Genomic DNA, 18,570 nt, shown 5'->3' with positions numbered 1-18,570 from the left:
TTTCTGCTTTGAAAGTCATGACCACCATATTGAATACATACTCAGGATTCAATAACTACTAGGAGAGTGACTGATAGGATGACTTTGAACTTATCAATTTGGATCTTAAGGCAAATAGGCAAAACAATAGGCAAAATAAATAGGCAAAACAAATCATCTTTAAAGGTGGAATAATTGCAACTATTCTGTGGGAATAACAGTATTATTGCTATTTTAGAAATAGCAATTTTAGAAAACCAAATTGTAAAATATTTTGGCCTAGAACAGCAGTAATGGAATTGATCAAAAAATACTGAATGACAGGTTGAACAGTCTACAAACTGTAACATTAATGTTGACATTGCAAAACTCATTACTGTCTCCATCTTGCACAAACATCCTGTACAGGAATAAAAGCTATGGGCAAGGAATATTTGTTTACTAACTAGGTCTCTCTGAAAGTAGCTACATCAATCTACTTAGTTTATAATTAGTTACATCAAAATAGATATGGGCCATCCTTATTTCTATGTTTAAAATAAGGGCAGCTTAAAAAATAATAAAATAAAATAAGACCTGCTTAGGAAAAGGGATAGGAAATATGCACTTATTTGAATAGTTAGAAAGCTATAGATTTCCTATTCTTTATCTACTGGGCCACCCAAATGAACCTTAGAATAGCATTAGGGGAATATATTCACATAATTACCAGAATGCTTTTTTAATCTGCGCTCTTGCATATAAACTGACAGATAAGATTATTACAAGACATGACACATTAATAAATAACACCTAATTAGTTTGATAATTCTTTGATTAAGCCCTAATTTTCCTTGCTTCTCATGCAGCAATTCAAATTACTCTGCATTATTTGTTCCTTTTCAGACTATTTTAGAACATGCTTTGAATAGTCCCTGTAGGCTACCTGGGAAGGAATTTATTCTTGTCTGACAGCAGGTCCATGCCATTAATAGTGACAAGGCTAGACCAAAATGACACTGTAACGAAAGCTCCCTCACAGCAAAGATATTCCTCTAGAATCTGACACCTCTTTCAAAAGGCTAGGAGACCAAATTTTGAGAACGTGAGAAAAATGAAATATGAGGTCCTCAGTTTGTTTTCCTTAAATGGACAAAGAGAAAGTGAAGTCCTATGGACATTACACTGCGGGGGCACTTACTGGCCTTCTCCCCAAACCTAATGCCCTTGATCACAATGAAGCTGACTGAGAGAGTAGTCAGCATCTGAGGAATCACAGCCTCACAGAAGTGCTTGGATTTATTTCTGCACATTCTAGCTATTTATAATGACTAGAATGTTTAATGGATTGATTGGCACAAATACAAAAGTCAAATTCGGTTATCTTGAACAACTTCCCTGTACTTCAAATAATCAGAAGGCAACTCCCATGGGGTCATGTCAAGTCCAGGAACTATGCAGCCCCTTATGAAGTGTAGGCTCTTTTTTCCTTTTTCCTCCTCACTTCCATCTAATTCTATATGCTGCCTGCAGTTTAGGATGCACACAGTGAATCAGCTTTGTTAATTCTGAGCCTTTGTCTCTAGAGATACCACCAATAACTTCTTTAAGAATCTTCACACAAGACCTATTTGCAATGCTTAGAAAGCTGTCATCTTTTTAAATAACAAGATTATTTCCAGGAATGAATAAAGAGGACTGCTCTGGGATGATCATCAATATTTTTTTCCATTGAGATAAATATTATACATCATGAATTCAATTCAATAAACATCATGTATCTGGAAAGGTATGAGGCAAAGGGATTTAAAGGCAAATGTTTCTTGAAGGTGTATATAAAGCAGTAAAGAAAGACTTGCTAGGGAGAGAATGATAATAATATGTGATAATTAAATCAGAAAGATAGTAAGACATGGTAAGTAGAAAACCATAATTTTGCTATATTTGGGCACCACCGCTACCACTATACATTTAAATAGTACATATCACAGTCAAGTAGTGTTGTGGGTAGATGTGCATATGCATGGATTATTCCATACCTCAACCCTATGAAGTAAGACATTATCCTTTTTTTTTGTCTTTTTGCCTTTTATAGGGCCACTTCCTGCAGCATATAGGTTCCCAGGCTCAGGGTCTAATTGGAGCTGTAGCCACCGGCCTACACCAGAGCCACAGCAAGGCCAGATCCAAGCCAAATCTGCGACCTACACCACAGTTCATAGCAATGCCAGATCCTTAACCCACTGAGCAAGGGCAGGGATCGAACCTACAACCTCATGTTTCCTAGTCGGATTCATTAGCCACTGCGCCACGATGGGAACTCCAGATGTTATCCTGTTTTAAAGGAGAAGTAGGCTTCATGCATATTTGTTCACTGGTATACCTACAGAATCTAACAGTTCCCTGAACTCATCTAGAAGACACTTAAACTCTTTAATACATATAATGCAGGATTTTTTTATATGATACTCAATATAACACATTAAATTATGTAACATTACCCACATCATATAGACAGTAAAACCAAGTAGAAGATATCAGATGGCTAGAGTGGGCAAAATTGGTCTGACATGTAATTTGTTGATGTGGTTCTAAAAAGTGTTTTCCTCTCTCTATTAAAGTTTGCTTGTGACAACCCTTAGGTATGTGTTCAATTAGTAAAGAAGAGCCAACACTTAGAAAGCTTTGGACTCTTAGTGCACTTTGACCCTCTGCTCACTTATTCTGCAACAATCCCATTATCAACCTCATTTGACAGGGGAGGAAATGAAGGTTTAAAGAGATTGATTAACTTGACAAACGTTATAATTTCCAGCAAGGGGCACAGCCTAGATTGGAAACCATGCAGTCTGGCTCGGGAGTCTGTGTGGCTAACCACCTGTTCTCATTACCTGTAAAGGCCACACATTAAAAAGTGACTTCCAAAGAATCCAAATAAAACAATGCAAAACAACAAATCTCCAAAGAAGGAAAGGAAACTATTGCTCTCTTTTAGGTTATGAACAGCTTCTAGCACATTCCTTACTACACTGAGTTTCTGGCCAATAGTCACACATATTTCACGTTTCTTATTTATATCTAGACCTCATTCTGAGTTGCAATGTAGAGTAGCATTTTCAGTTGCAGCATTAATTTTTTAAGTCACTTATACACAGTTCCTATTACCACCCTCATGAAAAAATGGCTTGTAAAATGTGCCCCTCCTTCCTTCCAAACCACATTTTCAACTCAGCAGCTTTAGCAATGCTCCACAATTTTTGTCTGTTTCTAATCCCTTAAGCATAGGGCTACCTCATCTTACTCTCTGAAACACTGGTGTTGTGTCATTGCTCTATGCTAAATCTTTCAAAGATTCTCTTCTATGCCAAATATCAACTGTGCCTGATTGACCAATTGTCTGTAATCTCTCACCACAAACCTCACTTCTTATGCCCCAGTGTTCTCTAATCTTAATTTATCTTCTTGCCTGTCTGATATCCTCATTGTCATATAAACACATCAATTTCACAGGCACTGCCATGTCCTCATTCATTTTCTCTTTCATTCATAACAAAGCAAGCCCTATGTACTCCTTGGCAGTTAGCCAGATATTATCCATCTTTCAAGTTCCAGATGCACATTTTCTCCCCCGACACCAAAAATTAGAGATGTCCCTCCTCTGAAACTTATAACATTTAGTGTCTGTATTATGCAATCTCTCAAGTTTAAATTTTTTTCTTTTATTTATTAGCTCTTTTTGTTTGTTTGTGTCTCTTTCAAATAGTCATCCATTCTCTTTATTAAAGTAGAGATCATCTGTTAGTATTCCTAGGTCTTTTACTGGGCTCAGTTTGGGACTGCTGAGCACACAGAAGATATTCCATGTTTGTACTCTGATTTCACCCACTCTCCTGGATTTCGTGCACTCTCCTGGAAACTCGATTTCCACCCCTCACCTCTTCTTGAAAACTCTACATTTGATTCTCTAACTGCATACTTCAAAGTTTGTTGTGAGAATTACGTAAGTTAAGTACGTGAAAATACCCAGAATGAAGCTTAGTATATAGCATATGCTTAGCAAATGATGTCTGGATTGGAATCTTCACCTATTCTTCTTTTGCAACTCCTTTTGCATCTGTGGTTTTAAGAATACGTGGATTCAGGAGTTCCCTGGTGGCTCAGCAGGTTAAGGATCTGGAGTTGTCACTGCTGTGGCTCTACTTACTGCCATGGCACAGGTTGATGCCTGCCCAGGGAACTAATGCATGCTATGGGCACAGCTAAAGGACAAAAAGAATGGGTGGATTCGAGGTCTCCTTCTTCTTCAGTCCTAGCTCCTCCAGTGGGCACTCTCTTTCTTTACTTCCTATTTAGGGCATCCCTTTGGGTCAACAATTTCTGAATAAGCTTCTCCTTTCCTTTCTTATGGCATCATTATTAATAAATCCCATGAGTTTAACTTTGTGATATTCCTAAAATCATCCTACTTATCCTCCTACCACCTCCCAAAGTTAAGCTTTACTTCTTCTCCTCAGACTCACCCTAAGTGGTCTTTCCAATTTCATTCTCTCAAAACCATCTAGCACATTTCCTATCTTGTTTCTCTTTCTAGTCTCTTGAGTGCCAACCAAAGTGAACCACTGACAGTTCCCTGTCTATGTCTGGGAAGAGAGAGATACGATCTTAATACTGAGGGCTTTAGACGTTGACAAGTCTGGATTTGAATCCTCTGTCTACACTGTGTATGACCTGCACAAAACACCTATACTCTCTGTGCCTCAATTCCCTCATCTATAAAACATGGATAATTTTAACACACTACTCTCAAAGTTTTATAAGGATTAAATAAGATTATTTTTAAGGGCCTAGCAAAAAGTAAATGCTCAACAATTGATTATCACAAAAGAACATTTCAAGATATTATGATTCTGTGCCTTAATTATTATCCCTCAGCCTTAAATGTCTTTATTCTTAAGTTGATATAGGCATATCCTACCAATTTCTCAAGGTTCATTACATTTCTTACTTCTTACATAAGATTTTCTCTGAACTTTTAAATTCCCATAGTGAAGGAAAAAGCCAAAAAAAAAAAAAAAATGGGGGAGAGGAGATATGCATATGTTATTTTATTTAATCATTTTAACAATCTTAAGAAATGAATTTTATAAAGAAATTCTCAAGACTAAAGACACAAAAACAAACAAACCAACAAACAAAAAACCCTGCCAAGTATTTAAATCTGGCTTGTGTGGCTCCACCTTTATATTTTCTCCATTGGTTCCCAGTATACTATATGGGTCCACTAAAGTCAATCTCATATTCATAGAGACAGTTTCTCATCTTATTTTTTCTTATAGGTCTTCCAAGGAACAAAGAAAAAAATTAATTATTTTTAAACAATAAAACTCATTCTATCTTATAATTACCACGTGACACTATTGGACAGTTTTAAAAATTTAGGACATATTATGAGGTCTTCATGTTTTTATTTTTCCTATATCTCAAGTACTTTCCATTTTACCTACTTAGGAATTATTTCATCATTATTCATCAATTATTGCCAACAATTCTAAAAAGAAAAATCAACAAGAAAATAGAAGCTTAATGGAACTGCCTAAAAGGATGATGTAGTTGTAAAATAAATCATGATTATATCATCATTCAGTTTCTTCATTGTGCTGACTAAAGTTTTGTATCATTCAAGAAGGTATAAAAGCCTGGAGACATTTTACTGTATACTTTTAGTTTCATTTAATACATTTTAGAATCTAGAATTTTTATTTTCCATCTGTTACTGCAGAGAGAAGAATATTGGCACAGGAAGACATTTAAGTTTCTGGGTAAATCAGAAGATGAATGTAAAAAGATAGATAGCAGTACACTAAACCTTTATGATTAGGGTGAAATTGAAATTGATCGTTCAAGTGAAATTCCAGATGATGAATCTTCAGATGACAGTAAATTTTCTCAAACTCAAGAATCAATGAGTGGACAATACAATTCTAAGGACAAAAGGGAATAAGATATTCTCATCCAGTTAGTTCTTCACCTAAAACTTTACCATGCAATATTTTGTGGCAAGAACCTGAAACATCTCAATTCGTTAAAATCTTATGTTACAGTACTCTTTCATTTTTTTATAAAATCTGTGTGACAAAATTTATATTTTTAGGTATACAGTGCTGAAGAAATCAGAAGAACTAATAATATGTAAGTTTTAAAATTATTGGATTTATCATTCTAGTTAATATTAATACACTCCAGTAAATACATCTAAAAATAAAAATGTTTTACAATTATGGAATGAAGATGACATTCTCTTTTCAACAAAATTATGAGCTACCAACAATCTCAAAGATTCAGTTGTTGCAATTTGATGAAGCAAGTTCTGAAAGAACTTGAAGTAAAAATACCCCAGATTCTCTGAAAGATATGTTTGAAATCTGAAACTGGTATCTACAAGGTGGATATAATGTAGGCATGATAAGTGATGAGCAGTTTAGTTTCATTAAGAAGATGTTTCCAATTTGGAGTGTATATGCCTTCAAAACCAGGGAATTGATGAAATAAACATTTATTTTTGCTATGGTTAAGCTTTTATCACAATTTTCACTATTCCTTTAATCTTACCTCTGTACACAATTTTAAGTGGCTTAAACTATTAAGAAGCATTAAGAGGGCCAGATGATAAGTGAGGAAAACTATTTATTCCTAGTATACTGAGATTAGCGTGGAAAATTTCTAAATCTCTACTGCATTAATGCATACCTATCAAGTTATCCTTAGCTATAAAATTATTTGTCCTATGTCTTATCTATTTTCTGGATTATCATCTTGTAGAGGGGGTTCAACAAATGCTTACTGAGTAACATCAAAACTCCCAGCATTTTTTTTTGTGGGAAAAAAAAAAAGATGTTTGGAACTAAAGTGAATATGTTTTTCAGGAGGAGGATTTTTTGGAGAATAGTAAAGCAAGGCTAAATTTTACCTAGTCGTCTCCAATACAGCCAGTTGAGCTCTAAAATACATTAGATTAAACCATTAAATAACAGTGACTATAATGCAATTACATTTGACCTCTTCTCAGCAGGATCAAACCAAAAAAGCAGTTAAGCACCACTAAAGTTTGAGAAAAGGATCTTAATAAAATGAGAGTACTAACTTATTTCTTGAGGCTCTTTCTAGCTATGGACTTAAAACCTGTAGAATCAGAATACAGCCTGCCAAAGAATACCTTATTATAGTCAGAGAAGATTTTGATAGGTGAATACCTTCAATTTTAAGAGAGTAAATGGCACAGAAAGTAGAATAAATTACCTTGACATAAATTCTTGGCTCAAGTAAAAGTCAGACAGTAGCTGGAATTTCAATAGTGGGATATCTTCTAAGAGATAAACTTTAACTTATATTGAACTTCACTCATAATGGCTACAGAGATGAAAAGCTGAAAAAAGTGTTAAAATTACTAAGTGACAGTCCTGGTCCTTGAACTGGACGATTAAATTGATTTCTTTACCTATGTGAGTATAAAAGGGTTTGTGAGCCATGTGATTTCTTATTTATAGAAATGCGTCTCTTGTTTAACTCAGTTGACTCTGTGCAGCAATGTATGTAATTTATCTGGCCCAAGTAGAAGCTGATGAAGAGAGTGTTCAGAAATGCCCAGCAAGATCATGATGTTTCTTTTAAAGAGTCTACCTAAAGGAATGAAACTATCAGTAGTCTGTTACTTAAGAAAAATGTGCTTAGTCACAAAGCATGGAAAAGGAAATTGGAGTTACTGGAAGGCTGATGAGGATTAATAAGTCTACAGGGTTTTATCTTAACCATCTGTACTATCAATTTCTAAAAGAAATGAAAAACAAAAAGACTAAACACATTGTAAACTGAGTCTCAGTGTTTCAACCAATGTTTGCTTTGACTAGTTTTAACAGTTTTCCTATAAGACTATTAATTCATAAAGACATATGCTTCCCTATGTTCACTGTGGCACTGTTTACACCAGCCAAGAATTGAAAGCAACCTAAGTATCCATCAACAGATGAATGGAATATATCTGTTTAAGGGAATATTACTCAGCCATAAAAAGTATGAAATCTTATCATTTGAGGCAACGTAGATGGACCTGGAGGTTTAAGTGAAATAAATCAGAAAGAGAAAAGAAATAGCATATGATTTCACTTATAGGTGGAATATAAAAAACAAAACAAACAAACAAAAAAACAGAAACAAAGTCATAGAGACAGAGAATAAACTGGTGGGGTTGCCAGAGAGAAGGAGGATCTGGGGATGGATGAAATAGGTAAAGAGAACTGAGAGGTACAAATTTTCAGCTATAACTCATAAGGATGTCATGCACAAATAGGCAATATAGTCAATAATGTAAAAACTGTGCATAGCGATGGATGGTAACTGAATATATCGTGGTTATCATTTCATAGTATATAAAAATATCAAATCATTATTGTGTATACATGAAACTAATATAATAATATTGTATTTAATTATAACTCAATAAAAATTTAAAAATAAGTAAATTAATTAAAAGAAAATGACAACTAGACCACTTTACCCTGCGTGGGGGCGGTGGTGCAGAGAGTGAGGATCATCAGCTTTAGGACAGCCCCCATGGGAGGACGGGATCTCACTATTCCTCTCTCCATCTCTCCCTCTTGTTTTCTTCCCCTCCCACCTCCCTAAAGCAGGTTAGGGCTATTCAAAATGCATCCTATTACACTGACCGTCTACCCATTCAGCTACTCAAAAATGCATCCTATTACACTGACCATCTACCCATTCAGGAGATCTAATGGTAGGGTTGTTAGGTCACTGAAGGGCAGCAAAGAAAGTATTTCTTGAAGAAAGGGGCTCTTCGGTGTCTACAACATCCCTAAAATGACATATTTTAGATAGACGTCTACTCCAGTTGCTCATAGTTCCAGTCTTATTACCATACATTAACTTTTTAGGTTGAAATAGAAGTTTCTTAATTTTTCAACTTAATATAGAGTGAGTCAGTACAAGAGAATTTTAAGCTGAATACAATAAAATCATCTTATCCTAATCAAGATCGTCCTTGTAATTGAGAATCAGAAAGGCCAAATCAGTTCATCATCAGATAACTTAAAAATTTTAAGGCTATATTAGAAGTATTTTTATTGGATGGGGTAAAAAGGCAAAACTTGAACCTTACATCATGATGTCAGTACATTTAACAAGGTTTTTCAGATTTGAACTGAATTTGGGCTACTTTTGAGAGTGGGGAAATAGAATACAAAAAAAAAAAAAATTCTTTGTCCCAGAGGGGAAAATCAAACCGTAGTTTTAAAAACTCATTACCAATAATTAATAATGAACTCTAACTAAACAATAACAGGTGTTCCACTAATTCCAAACAGAAACAGATGGAAGCACAAATGTTTTATAAATACTGGATACATGCAGAGCAATAAACTTGGCAGGAATTATTTTATTCTATAATTGTCAGTCAGAGTCAAAGTCTTATCACTTGCATTTTCTCTAAATTAATATGCACAGATTATATCTTGTTTCTCATTCCTTACTTTTCAAAATGCAAGCCATATTTAGTGCTTTTTCACTTCATCTTATGTATTATCTCACCAACAAAGATAATATTATTAATTTTCTTCCTGTATATGTGTGAAGCTTTATATAATTTATTACATGAAACAGTGGGCATACCACACAGGTTTCCCTTCTCCCATTTCTTCCATTCTACCTCCTACCCTTTACAAGAAATACTAATTTATACATATTCTTTAATTTCTTACACATTAAAGCAACAAACCTTCCAAATCAAGAACGCCAGTAGTTGAAATAAACTATGAAAGCAATTAGAAAGTCAACAAATGGTATTAAGACATCTAATACTATTGCACTTGGAAATTATTTTCAAGAGTTTGAAAAATATATAGTGCTAGAGATTTGAAATCATGGCTTCTTAGAGAATGTTTCTGTATGACTTTAGAAGGGATCTTCCTGTATGGCTAAGAGTATATGAATTCAGAACAGACCTACCCAAGACGTGCCACCTAGGCATATGGATTTTTTTGAGCTAAAGGCAATCAAGATCCTACAGGCTCAAGAGAAACTACTGCTTAACTACCTACAAGGATTTAAGTTGGGGATTTTTTGCAGAAAAAGAGTTATTGCAAGAGATAATTTTTATCTAAGTGTCATGATCTTTGTGGCAGGACAAATATCTAATTATCTAACAGCTGTTTTTTTTTTTTTTTTTTTATTGTCCTGTGAAATACTCTCATGTCCTTGAGAGCCCCAGGCCCTTATCCCTTTCTCTAGTTCAGGATGCCAATATTTAGATCATTTTACTTTTCTGTCTGTGAACCTCTCTGATATGTGAGGTCTCTTGTGTGCGGGGAAATTCTGTATGTATGAAATTAAATTTGATTTTTTTCCCCCTGCTAATCTGTCTCATATCAATTTAATTCTTAGAACTTAGCAGAGTGGAGGAAAGTTTTCTTCCTCCCAGACAGCTGGCTTAGTGGTAAGATAAACTTCCCTGGCTGGACTCTGCTCCCCACAAGGCTGCTGTGGCTGAGAGATACTGGGACATCTGACAAGCGGTAAGAATCCTTTTTTTTTTTTTTTCCCTCTCTCTCTCTCTACTAAAAAAAGAAATTTTAATTAGCAAGAAAAATATTTGTAGAGCTAGTTCCTTGGGACTTAGTGACTCTGGTAAATTTGGCAGAATACTCTTGGCTTCACTGATCCATTTCCTCCCAGAGATGGTCACAGTTTTTGTCTCTGTATCCTTTTGTCTTTTTCTCTGTCCTGAGAGTTTGTTTGGCTTTATGATCAGGGAGAACATTCTTTCTGGTGTTTGCCATCCAGAAGGTTCATGTACCCACATGCATTTGCCAGTCAAACAGACCAGGATTTAGAACAGCTGTACCCAGTTGGTCTTAAGTAGAGGCAACAACCTGAGCTTGTGACTGGCATCTCTTTGTCCAGACATGCCAGTTCTCAGGAGAATCTGTTATTGTTATAATGGGACTTTTTTCATCTCAACCTTTGTTGCTTTGTTAGTGCTGGCACTGCATCATCCTGACTGCCTGTGCAACAAAGGTCTTTGCTTTCTTAGACCATTTTTTGGTATAAACTTTTTGGATCTAATGTGGGCTGCATCTTTTTGTACTTACCTTTGGGGACACCTCTTGCATCTATGATTAAGTCATAGAAAGGGTTATTGGTCTGAATCACAATTAAGATCCTACCTGCCAAAGACCAGATGATGGGTCCTTTGAATTGGAAAAACTTCTAAAGTGTTAAAATTTTAGAAAGCTGTCATCATAAACAGATGTTTTATTGGTGCCTATGGAAAGGTCAAATTAAATAGTGGACACAAAGAAATATAGTGGCTAGCCTTGGGAACTTCCTAATTAAAAAAAAAAAAAAAGGCTTCAGGATGCAGTTTCAGCTTTACCTCGTGGGGCTTACAGATGCTAATAAAAATATTAGGTTAATTAACAAGATAATGAAAAGAGGTTGAGGGGAGAGTCAAGGGACTCTGCCCAACAAGGTGAAAATTTTTAAAGTTATTCAGAAATAAGGTAAATAAAGCTAACACTTACAGAGGTGGAACAAAGAGAAATCACAAAGGGAAGAGTCACAGGACTCATCCCTGCAGGGTGGAAATCTTTAGATTTAGATGTTTACTAAAAATAGGATTGAGGTGTTCCCTTCCTGGCTCAGTGGTTAAGGAACCCCACTAGCAACCCTAGTTTGATCCGTGGCCTCTATCAGTGGATTAAGGATCAGGTATTGCTGTGGCTGTGGTGCAGGCCAGCAGCAGGAGCCCTAGTTCCACCCCTAGTCTGGGAACTTCTGTGTGCCAGCGGGTGCGGCTCTAAAAAATAAATAAATAAATAAGGCGGAGTGTGTTGGGGGAGGCAAGAAAGATAGGTCTGGGCTCAAAGACAGCCTCAAGTTAGAGCAGGTGGATGGCTAGATATGAACAAAGAAAGAAGAGAAAGGGGGGCACACTTTTTGTGAACAAGGTGTGTCCTAGGGCAGACAAGGAAGTAAAAGCAGGAACCTTTGTACTGACAGGAAACCACACATTTTGCGGGTAAGAGTCCTGGAGGCAGACAAAGATGGGAAGAGACAGGAATCTCTGGCATTGGAATGTAACTTTTGCTCATTACTGCCTCATTACAATAAAATTAGCCTTAAAGATAAGTTGTTCCAGTCTTGCAGCAAAGCCATGACACTCCTGGTCAAGGTTAAATAAGGATAAAATTCCCTCCTTCCCTCAGAAAGATGGAGTTGAGATGAAAATCAGGGAATACGGCCCCAAACTCCTCCCTCCTCAATAAATATTTTCATTTCCACACCCAACATAACCTCGTTGTGCCAAACAAACTCATAGTGACTCACCTGAGATGGCGCTCGCTCTCCCTTTGAGAATATACTGTCACTTAAATAAATCCTCGTTTGCTTTCTTGACCTCCCTATCTCTTCTCTGAATTCATTGTGAGGAGAACCTACTTTGCGGTAACACTCCCATATAGGCATTAGGAAGGAAGGCAAAGCCACCTCCTTGCTCTGTACTTAACGAGATCATGAAAGATGGAAGAATGGCATCAGCAACAAGAACATAAATTCGATTTTGATTAAGCTTTGTGACATCTGGACAGGGAACCCTGCCGTAAAAACCCGTGGAGCATGGCTGAATATGCGCAATAAAAATGCCCGTGCTCCAAAATGACCGCTATACAACCTTCCGCGTGTGGCGCTGCATGGGAAGGGAAAGAAGAAAAATAGCTCTCAGGACGCATGTGCGATGGCTTCAGGAGCCCAGCGTGCAGGAATGCAAGTCGAGGTAAACGGATGAGGTAATCATCACGCCTGGACTTTATTATCAATGAATACTCTGCACCTAGTGAAAAAAACCTCATACCTATTGGAAGGTTCAGATGAAATAAAAAAGGAAATCAGAAAATCCCACAGGGTGCTCCTCACGCCTGAGGACACTCATTCATCTCCCGAGTTCGTATTTTTGCTTCTTAAGAAATCACTTCTTTGTTTCTCTTTGCGCTTCAGTTTCTGTGTATTTTCCTTTGAGTTCTCTGTCCAGAATTCTTTTTGGACAGGTAGAACAAGAACCTGTACCTTTAATAAAGCCATCGGGCATCAGGATGAATAAAACAGACACTGATGGGATTGCCATAAAGGTTTTAACAACTCATGTGTAGACAATCAAACTGCTGCTATAGTCAATCAGAAAGATCACTACACATGTTTAAACTGCAAATCTGAAAAAAAAAATCAGATTCTTACTACCTGCCCCCACTCCATCTTAAGATGCTTTAAGTCGGACATCTAGAATTGTCAACTGTTTGTGCTTGCCTTCAGAATTCAGAAACTGGGTCTAGCCTACTCCAATCACTAACCATTATTTTTTTTCCTTCCATATAAAATGTCTCTTATTTAATGTCCTATTGTTGCACCACAGGCCTAACTTTGGGAATTCGCCTATATCACTGCTTCCTGAAATAAGATGCAATGGTTTAGGTGAGATAACCTATTCTTAGACTAATGAGATGGAGCAATCTACCAACTCAGCTTCTGAACTGTGATACTTCTTGGGCAAGTTCCAAAGCAAGGAATCCTTGGAGTCCAGAACAGACCTCCCCAAGATGTGCCACTTTAGCTTGTGGATTATTTTGAGCAGTAGAGACCCTGCAGGCTCAATAGAAACTACTTCCCATCCCTTAAGTACCTAAAAGGATTTAAACTATTTTTTGTTTTTTTCCCAGAAAAAAAAGCTATTACCAGAATTTTATCCAAGCATTACCATCCATATGGAAGGAAACATCTAATTAACCAATATCTGCTCTTTTTAAAAAATTGTTCTGTGAATTTCCCTCCTGTGCTATCCTTGAGAGCCTCAGGTCCCTATCCCATTTCTTTCTTTCTTTCTTTTTTTTTTTTAAATCTTTTTAGGGCCATACCCTGAGGGTTCCCAGGCTAAGGGTTGAATTGGAGCTGTAGTCACTGGCCTACACCACAGCCACAGCAACCACCAGATCCGAACCACGTCTGTGACCTACACCACAGCCCATGGCAATGCCGGATCCTTAACACACTGAATGAGGCCAGGGACCAAACCTGTACCCTCATGGATGCTAGTCAGATTCGTTTCCGCTGAACCACGATGGGAACTCCTTCCTTTCCCATTTCTAACTTCAGAATAGCAATTTATACCTCATTGTACTTTTCTGTATATGACGGTCTCGTGTACGTAGGGTTCTTATGCAAATAAAATTAAATTTGATTTTCTCTCTGCATTTTTGTCCAAAGCCCTCTCTTTACACTATATTAAACTACTTTCTTCAATGTTTCCACTTAATTTTACTATGATACTATACGAGTGTTAAAATTAATCATTTTTACCAGGTGAGTAATTGAATTTTTCACTGTTTTTCTCTTCATTTCAGTTTCTATCTCAATAAGAAAGTTAGAAAGGGATAAGAAAAGAAGAAATGGAGGAGGAGGAAATTAACTTGAATAAGTTACTAAAATTAGCTAGTTTTCCTGAGAGCCAAAGTTCTCATGATCTTCTAATTTTCCAGGATCTATATGTGTTATATATTTATTTTAGATACAGCATGCCTGTTTGCCAATATATGCATGAATTATAACTGTATATTTTAGGAGGATTTTCATAAAATAAAGAAAAGAAAGTATAGTTTTTTTTAAACAATCACCTTCAATGACTATAACATAAATTAGTTCCTTCCTCATACCATCTTCTTAGAAATATTTCCCCAAACAGGAACATAGTACTGTCAGTTTTAAATCTGCAAAAGGCAGAGTACAAGCAATCAAGTTACAAATTCTTAATTAAGATGTTGGTAAAGAATTCCCTGTTACACTCTGGGCAACATTTAAAGACAGGAACAATGTCTTAATTAATCAATAATAAATAAATTATTTTAAGTAAAAAATTTTTCCCATTGTGTTGACTATTAACTCTGAGTTTTGACAATCACCATCATCAGTAGTTCTCTGAAGTGGCTAACCCAAGTTCATAGTTCATATGCAAATGAGAAAGTCAAAAAGTTTTGAAAAAAAAAAGATTACATATTTGATGGATTTTAATATGAATTTTGTTCACTTCTAAAAAAGAAGAATGCTTTCATTGTCACAGGCCTTTTATTCTCAGTTTACCAAGAATAAAACAAAACAATTCACCTCTTCACTCCAAGATATTAAAAATATTAGCATTTTTTGTATATGAAGATATTAGCACTTTTTTAGCTTTCAACTGACTTAATTTGCAACAGGCCATGCAGTCATAGAAAGTAAAATTAAAGGCCCTAATGCCAGTTATTACTTCTGCTTTTTATTGGTTTTATTCTAGATCTACACATGCATTATGCAAATTTTTTAAAATGAAAATAACAGTTTAATACATAAAAAGCAGACAATATCAGAAACAAAGACTATTAAAACAGACAAATACAAGGATTGTTTGGAATACCTGGTTTTAAATCCCCATGGACAAATATGTCAATCATATATCGACAGAATGCATACTGATCTGACAAAAGTAGAAAGAAAAAAAGCAATGAAAAAAATGTCATCAACATCTTTCTTTTTTTCTAGGAAAAAATGGCTTAACAAAACAAACAAAATAGTATAATTCTATTTTATAACTCTATTTTGGGTACAATATTTTCTGTGAAAGAATAATTTGCACATATGAACACACAAGGGGAAAAATACATAATAAATATGTCTCCATTTATTCCATATGAAAAGAATCATATGAAGCAGACTGAAACAGACTCATTCAGAGTAGTATTATAGTGGTTGTTTTAAAAATTAAAACCTTTTTCATCAAATTTATTGAGTCATCATACTTAGGTGTTTTTCTCATTGTCCATAATATACTTTCAATTATGAAACAGAAGATTTAAGAGAGGAAATTATTTCCAACTTGAAATGTTTTATCAGGTATTCACTCCCAACCCTTTAGCTGATTGTCTACATGAAGGTGAAGACTGTTTCATGAAAAGACAAACAAGATGGCTAACCCTTTTGCAACCTGTCAGGGTCTTCTCTATGAAGGTTCTATTCAAATAGAAGAAAAATAATCCAGGATAACAGATTTACAGCATCAAATAATACCATTCTTAAGGTAACTGATAGAGTAACCTTTTTTAGAAGATCGCCTTATGATCTTGATTAGTCTATCTATGAAAAAAAAAATGTTTTTAAATCACAGGATTGGAGATTTGGGGGTAGACTTGGTCAAAAATTATTTTAGCAGTTCTTTTTTTTTCTCCCTCTGAATTAAAGACATTGCACTGAACTTTTAATTTTCATATAACTTTAGATTCTGCTGAGGTCATTCCAATCCAAATTTCAGCTGATGAATCATTCTGTAAGTTTTACCATCTTCTTTAAAGCTTGCAGATTATTAAATGAATCTTGTTAGAAAAATGATTTACATTTTATTATTTTTAAATAGCCATCTTATTAACTCAATAAATGCAAAGGCAGCTTTAGGACCAAAAGAGTTTATTCAATTTACACAACATGACATACCTTTAAGTGCTTTAATTATGTATGACAAACCTATGCAATAATGAAACTTGTTACTATATAAAAACACACACAAGGATTTTTTTGTAAACCTCATTGTTTTTAGAGTATTTACAGTATTTTTAGAGTAATCCATTTTATTATGAGACTGCCAGTCTTTGAGAAAAAATAAATGTAGTTACTGTAGAATTGGTAAAAATATAATTCTTTTCATTAGTATAATTGAGTAGGTCAGAAGTCATAAAGTTTTGAAAACTGTCCTGGGTTTTGATTGTTGAATTGGAGCACCTTTTCCCAGGGGTAAGGTGGGGAGTGGGAGGTAAGTTAGTTCTTGATCAGTCCCAGAATCTATTTACTCTTGGATGCAGAGCAGTAATAACAGGGGTTTCTGATTCTGGGACCTGGGAATCCTATGATCTGGTGAAAAGATTATTTTCTCTCTTCTGGACATAATCCTTTTCCCAAGCAAAACTGTAGAATGAGCCATTTGGTTCTAAGATAAAACAAAATGAAAAAGTGCATTTCCCATAAATGACAATTTTGAGGTTGGGCTAGACACGACTTCTTAAAATTGGCAGGCTTTCCTCTTTGCTTCAGTAGATAATGTGACAGATCATTTTAGATGTCCCTGTCTATAATTCGAGAAGTAGTTCTCAAAACTCTCAAAATATTTTGATATTAAAATATCAAAAAGATGAGAAATTCGTTAAAATACAGATTTCTTGACCTACTCACCCCTAAACCTATAATTTGATGGGTCTGGATCCTAGGAATATGAATTTTTTACCAACTCCCCAGAGAAATCAGATTAGACCACACTTCCAGAATCACTCATCTGAAATCACTCAGAAAAATTTTCACAATCGTTTCAAGTGGCACTATAGCTTTTAGCAATAGCAACAGAGAAAACCTATACTGCAGAAGCTTAAAATTCAGGAACTACATGGAATATGAAGGTCTGTACACTGCCTCCCCAAAATTATGCTCTGCCCCATGTTGTGATGGGATATTTATATACACAGCACGTGGGATAGTTTATTAAGTTCACTAAAATCTTCATGCTTCAGAGATTCTTCTTTAACTGAATGTTGACAGTGTAATGAAACCATATGTTAAATTATTACCAAAGTAAAAGGCTTATATTTCTTATACCAATATTTTCTGAATCCATAAGTCATTTATTTAATTAATGCATCAACAGTCCTATAAGCGACCAATTTAAAAAAAGGGAAATCTCTTACAAATTGAAACAAGGTATGTGTGTTTTTCTTTTTTATCTAGAAAATTGAGTTTCACCACTTAGGAGGGTTCTGTTATAGTTGAATGATGCTGTGATGTTGCATTCTAATGGTACCAACAAATCAACAGGAAGATGAGAGGGTATTTTTATATTTAAAGTTAAAATTTTTCAAATATTTTTAATTGGGATGTCCATTTCTACCTGTCCTGGGTGTTGACTTAACAATGTTTAAGAATTCTAGGCAGGTATGTGTTGGACAGAAGCCACTGTGTCTGCTTCACCTGTCTAAGGATAAAGCTAAACCAAGCCTTCCTGATTTTGGAAAATTAATTTTATCGATAGGCTTCTTTAAATATAACTCATATATTAAAACAGAAAATTTTCCTTAAAGAAAATCTGAACTGTTCTCTCATTCTTTGTTATGTGACAATAATTCACATAAGGTAATTTAATATCTCATCACCACTTCTTAGTATTTTTTTTCCCCAAATGGACATGCTTCTAAGAAAAACACATGCCATCCACTTCTACCCTTCCTGATCCTCAGGGAGCAGTGATGGATGTCATTCAGCTGCTGCCTTATTGGTGCTCCCTGTGGAGTAGCAGCTGAGGGAAAATGCATTCAGGGTGTAGAATGTTAACAGAAAATAAATTTTAAAAAACCTCTAATGAGGATGGGGCCTATGTGGTCTGGTGCTCTACGGCAGATTCACATTAGCTGCAACTTCTCTGTCTGCCACAGATATATGGATAGTTGGTAAAAAAAAAAAAAAAAAAAGAAGAAGGAAGAAAAGAAACAA

General features: G+C 35.4%; 1 long non-coding RNA gene across 5 annotated transcripts in view; it reads left to right on the top strand.

The window, feature by feature from the left end:
- Positions 1 to 18,570, top strand: part of LOC125115417 (uncharacterized) — a 56,028-nt gene that overhangs the window by 30,175 nt on the left and 7,283 nt on the right. For 2 of the 5 annotated variants that reach the window (XR_007132108.1, XR_007132110.1), the window contains exons 3-4: positions 10,411 to 10,541; positions 12,615 to 13,925. This is a non-coding gene — a long non-coding RNA (uncharacterized LOC125115417). Of the gene's footprint in view, positions 1 to 6,109; positions 6,148 to 10,410; positions 10,542 to 12,614; positions 13,928 to 18,570 lie in introns of those variants that run through there. The other 3 variants (XR_007132109.1, XR_007132111.1, XR_007132107.1) reach the window with 3 other exon arrangements.

This window comes from Phacochoerus africanus, chromosome 2, assembly GCF_016906955.1.
Source record: "Phacochoerus africanus isolate WHEZ1 chromosome 2, ROS_Pafr_v1, whole genome shotgun sequence".
NCBI lineage: Eukaryota > Metazoa > Chordata > Mammalia > Artiodactyla > Suidae > Phacochoerus > Phacochoerus africanus.
The sequence above is the reverse complement of the archived record's forward strand: the minus strand, read 5'-3'. Positions and strand labels throughout refer to the sequence as shown.